Here is a 6,099-nt window from a genome sequence, read left to right on the forward strand (position 1 = left end):
TTGTTTGCTTAGGACGACGGTAGTAAATAAGATGATCCCTTACAAAATTTCAAGAAGTGTTCTCCCCTAACTGTGCACCGTTGCTACAGTTCGTCGCTTCTAAGCACCACGTGATGATCGGGTGTGATGGATTCTTACGTTCACATACAACGGGTGTAAGACAGTTTTACACAGCGAAAACACTTAGGGTTAACTTGACGAGCCTAGCATGTGCAGACATGGCCTCGGAACACGGAGACCGAAAGGTCGAGCATGAGTCGTATGGTAGATACGATCAACATGAAGATGTTCACCGATGATGACTAGTCCGTCTCACGTGATGATCGGACACGGCCTAGTTGACTCGGATCATGTGATCACTTAGATGACCAGAGGGATGTCTATCTAAGTGGGAGTTCATAAGATGAACTTAATTATCCTGAACATAGTCAAAAGACCTTTTGCAAATTATGTCGTAAGCTCGCGCTTTAGTTCCACTGTTTAGATATGTTCCTAGAGAAAATATAGTTGAAAGTTGATAGTAGCGATTATGCGATCAGTAGAAAGCTTATGTCCTTAATGCACCGCTCAGTGTGCTGAACCCCAACGTCGTTTGTCGATGTTGCGAACATCGGACATACACGTTTTGATAACTACGTGATAGTTCAATTAAATGGTTTAAGTAGAGGCACCAAAGACGTTTTCGAAACGTCGCGGAACATATGAGATGTTTCGAGGGCTGAAATTGGGATTTCAGGCTCGTGCCCACGTCAAGAGGTATAAGACCTCCGACGATTTTCTTAGCCTGCAAACTAAGGGAGAAAAGCTCAATCGTTGAGCTTGTGCTCAGATTGTCTGAGCACAACAATCACTTGAATCGAGTGGGAGTTGATCCTCCAGATGAGATAGTGATGTTTCCCCAAAGTCATTGCCACCAAGCTGCTAGAGCTTCGTGATTAACTATAACATATCAGGGATAGATATGATGATCCTTGAAATATTCATGATGTTTGACACCGCGAAAGTAGAAATCAAGAAGGAGCATCAATTGTTGATGGTTGGTGAAACCACTAGTTTCAAGAAGGGCAAGGGAACAAAGGGATACTTCATGAAACGGCAATTCAGCTGCTGCTCTAGTGAAGAAACCCAAGGTTGAACCCAAACCCGAGACTAAGTGCTTCTGTAATAAGGGGAACAACCACTGGAGCAGCATTACCCTAGATACTTGGTAGATGAGAAGGCTGGCAAGGTCGATAGAAGTATATTGGATATACATTATGTTAATGTGTACTTTACTAGTACTCCTAGTAGCACCAGGGTATTGGATACCGGTTCGGTTGCTAAGTGTTAGTAACTCGAAATAAAAGCTACGGAATAAACGGAGACTAGCTAAAGGTGAGCTGACGATATATGTTGGAAGTGTTTCCAAGGTTGATATGATCAAGCATCGCACGCTCCCTCTACCACCGAGATTGGTGTTTGCGTTGAGCATAGACATGATTGGATTATGTCTATCGCAATACGGTTATTCATTTAAGGAGAATAATGGTTACTCTATTTTTGAATAATACCTTCAATGGTCTTGCACCTAAAGGAATGGTTTATTGAATCTCGGTCGTAGTGATACACATTTTCATGCCAAAAGATATAAGATAGTAATGATAGTACCACTTACTTGTGGCACTGCCATGTAAGTCATAATGGTATAAAACGCATGAAGAAGCTCCATGTTGATGGATCTTTGGACTCACTCGTTTTTGAAAAGTTTGAGACATGCGAACCATGTCTATTGGTGTATATGCATGAAGAAACTCCATGCAAATGGATCGTTCGGACTCACTTGATTTTGAATCACTTGAGATATGCAAATCATACCACATGGGCAAGATGACTGAAAAGCCTCATTTTCAGTAAGATGGAACAAGATAGCAACTTGTTGGAAGTAACACATTTTGATGTGTGCAGTCGAATGAGTGCTGAGGCATGCAGTGAATATCATTATGTTCTTACTTCACAGATGATTCGAGTAAATGTTGAGTATATTTACTTGATGAAACACAAGTCTGAATTATTGAATGGTTCAAGTAATTTCAGAGTGAAGTAGCAGATCATTGTGACAAGAGGATAAAATGTCTATGATATGATCATAGAGATGAATATCTGAGTTACGAGTTTTGGCACACAATTAAGACATTGTGGAAATTGTTTCGCAATTAATACCGCCTGGAACACCATAATGTGATGGTGTGTCCGAACATCATAGTTGCACCCTATTGGATATGGTGCGTACCATGATGTCTCTTATCGAATTACCACTATCGTTCATGGGTTAGGCATTAGAGACAACCACATTCACTTTAAATAGGGCACCACGTAATTCCGATGAGATGACACCGTATGAATTATGGTTTAGAGAAACCTAAGTTGTCGTTTCTTAAAAGTTTGGGGCTGCGACGCTTATATGAAAAAGTTTCAGGTTGATAAGCTCGAACCCAAAGCGGATAAAATGCATCTTCATAGGAAACCCAAAACAGTTGGGTATACCTCCTAATTCAGATCCGAAAGCAATATGGATTGTTTCTAGAATCGGGTCCTTTCTCGAGGAAAAGTTTCTCTCGAAAGAATTGAGTGGGAGGATGGTGGAGACTTGATGAGGTTATTGAACCGTCTCTTCAACTAGTGTGTGACAGGGCACAGGGAGTTGTTCCTGTGGCACCTACACCAATTGAAGTGGAAGCTTATGATATTGATCATGAAACTTCGGATCAAGTCACTCCCAAACCTCGTAGGATGACAAGGATGCGTACTACTTCAGAGTGGTACGTAATCCTGTCTTGAAGGTCATGTTGCTAGACAACAATGAACCTACGAGCTATGGAGAAGCGATGGTGGGCCCGGATTCCGATAAATGGCTTGAGGCCATAAAATCCGAGAGAGGATCCATGTATGAAAACAAAGTGTAGACTTTGGCAGAACGGCTCGATGGTCGTAAGGCTAATGAGTACAGATGGATTTCAAAAGGAAGACGGACAATGATGGTAAATGTCACCATTAAGAAAGCTCGACTTGTCGTTAAGATGTTTTCCGACAAGTTCAAGGAGTTGACTACGATGAGATTTTCTCACTCGTAGCGATGCTAAGAGTCTGTTGGAATTATATTAGCGATTACTGCATTATTTATGAAATCTTGCAGATAGGATGTCAAAACATTGTTTCCTCGACGATTTTAATGAGGAAAGGTTGTATGTGATACAACCGGAAGGTTTTGTCAATCCCGAAAGATGCTAATAAGTATGCAAAGCTCCAGCAATCCTTCTAAGGACTGGAGTGAGCATCTCGGAGTTGGAATGTATGCTTTGATGATGATCAAAAATTTTGGGTTTGTACAAAGTTTATGAGAAACTTGTATTTCCAAAGAAGTGAGTGGGAGCACTATAGAATTTCTGATGAGTATATGTTGTTGACATATTGTTGATCAGAAATGACGTAGAATTTCTGGAAAGCATATAGGGTTATTTTGAAAGTGTTTTTCAATGGAAAGCCTGGATTAAGCTACTTGAACATTGAGCATCAAGATCTATAAGGATAGATCAAAATGCTTAATAATACTTTCAAATGAGCACATACCTTGACATGATCTTGAAGGTGTTCAAGATGGACCAGTCAAAGAAGGAGTTCTTGCCTGAGTTGTAAGGTACGAAGTTAAGACTTAAAGCTCGACCACGGCAGAATAGAGAGAAAGGACGAAGGTCGTCCCCTATGCTTAAGACGTAGGCTCTTCAGTATGCTATGCTGTGTACCGCACCTGAAGTGTGCCTTGCCATGAGTCAGTCAAGGGGTACAAGAGTGATCCAAGAATGGCTCACAGGACAGCGGTCAAAGTTATCCTTAGTAACTAGTGGACTAAGGAATTTTCTCGATTATGGAGGTGGTAAAAGAGTTCGTCGTAAAGGTTACGACGATGCAAGCTTGACACCTATCCGGATAGCTCTGAGTAGAGAGACCGGATACATATAATGGAGCAATAATTTAGAATAGCTCCAAGTAGAACAGTTGTTTGGAATAGCTCCAAATAGAGCGTGGTAGCTGCATCTAGGAGATGACATAGAGATTTGTAAAGCACACACGGATCTGAAAGGTTCAGACCCGTTGACTAAAACCTCTCTCACAAGCAACATGATCAAACATAAAACTCATTGAGTGTTAATCACATAGTGATGTGAACTAGACTACTGACTCTAGTAAACTCTTGGGTATTAGTCACATGGCGATGTGACCTGTGAGTGTTAATCACATGGCGATGTGAACTAGATTATTGACTCTAGTGCAAGTGGGAGACTGTTGGAAATATGCCCTAGAGGCAATAATAAAAGTATTATTATTATATTTCCTTGTTCATGATAATTGTCTTTTATTCATGCTATAACTGTATTATCCGGAAATCGTAATACACGTGTGAATACATAGACCACAATATGTCCCTAGTGAGCCTCTAGTTGACTAGCTCGTTGTGATCAACAGATAGTCATGGTTTCCTGGCTATGGACATTGGATGTCGTTGATAACGGGATCACATCATTAGGAGAATGATGTGATGGACAAGACCCAATCCTAAGACTAGCACAAAAGATCGTGTAGTTCATTTGCTAGAGCTTTGCCAATGTCAAGTATCTCTTCCTTCGACCATGAGAGCGTGTAACTCCTGGATACCGTAGGAGTGCTTTGGGTGTATCAAACGTCACAACGTAACTGGGTGACTATAAAGGTGCACTACAGGTATCTCCGAAAGTATCTATTGTTTTATGCGGATCGAGACTGGGATTTGTCACTCCGTGTAAACGGAGAGGTATCTCTGGGCCCACTCGGTAGGACATCATCATATGCGCAATGTGACCAAGGAGTTGATCACGGGATGATGTGTTACGGAACGAGTAAAGTGACTTGCCGGTAACGAGATTGAACAAGGTATTGGATACCGACGATCGAATCTCGGGCAAGTAACATACCGATAGACAAAGGGAATTGAATACGGGATTGATTAAGTCCTTGACATCGTGGTTCATCCGATGAGATCATCGTGGAACATGTGGGAGCCATCATGGGTATCCAGATCCCGCTGTTGGTTATTGACCGGAGAACGTCTCGGTCATGTCTACATGTCTCCCGAACCCGTAGGGTCTACACACTTAAGGTTCGATGACGCTAGGGTTATAAAGGAAGTTTGTATGTGGTTACCGAATGTTGTTCGGAGTCCCGGATGAGATCCCGGACGTCACGAGGAGTTCCGGAATGGTCCGGAGGTAAAGATTTATATATGGGAAGTCCTATTTTGGCCACCGGAAAATGTTCGGGATTTTTCGGTATTGTACCGGGAAGGTTCTAGAAGGTTCCGGAGTGGGGCCCACCTGCATGGGGGGACCCACATGGACGTGGGTAGTGGGGGCAAGGCCCCACACCCCTGGTCAAGGCGCACCAAGATCCCCCCTTAGAAGGAATAAGATCATATCCCGAAGGGATAAGATCAAGATCCCTAAAAAGGGGGGATAACAATCGGTGGGGAAGGAAATAATGAGATTTCTTTCCTCCCACCTTGGCCAACGCCCCAATGGACTTGGAGGGCAAGAAACCAGCCCCTCCACCCCTATATATAGTGGGGAGGCGCATGGGAGCTATACACGAAGTTCTGGCACAGCCCTACCTCTCTTCCTACTCCTCCTCTCCCATGGTGCTTGGCGAAGCCCTGCTGGATTGCCACGCTCCTCCACCACCACCACGCCGTTGTGCTGCTGTTGGATGGAGTCTTCCTCAACCTCTCCCTCTCTCCTTGCTGGATCAAGGCGTGGGAGACGTCACCGGGCTGTACGTGTGTTGAACGCGGAGGTGCCGTCCGTTCGGCACTAGGATCATCGGTGATTTGAATCACGACGAGTACGACTCCATCAACCCCGTTCACTTGAACGCTTCCGCTTAGCGATCTACAAGGGTATGTAGATGCACTCTCTTTCTACTCGTTGCTGGTCTCTCCATAGATAGATCTTGGAGACACGTAGGAAAATTTTGAATTTCTGGTACGTTCCCCAACATTTAAACCTGAGGACACACAGTCCCGGACACCCAGTC

Source organism: Triticum aestivum, chromosome 7A, assembly GCF_018294505.1.
Source record: "Triticum aestivum cultivar Chinese Spring chromosome 7A, IWGSC CS RefSeq v2.1, whole genome shotgun sequence".
Classification (NCBI taxonomy): Eukaryota; Viridiplantae; Streptophyta; class Magnoliopsida; order Poales; family Poaceae; genus Triticum; species Triticum aestivum.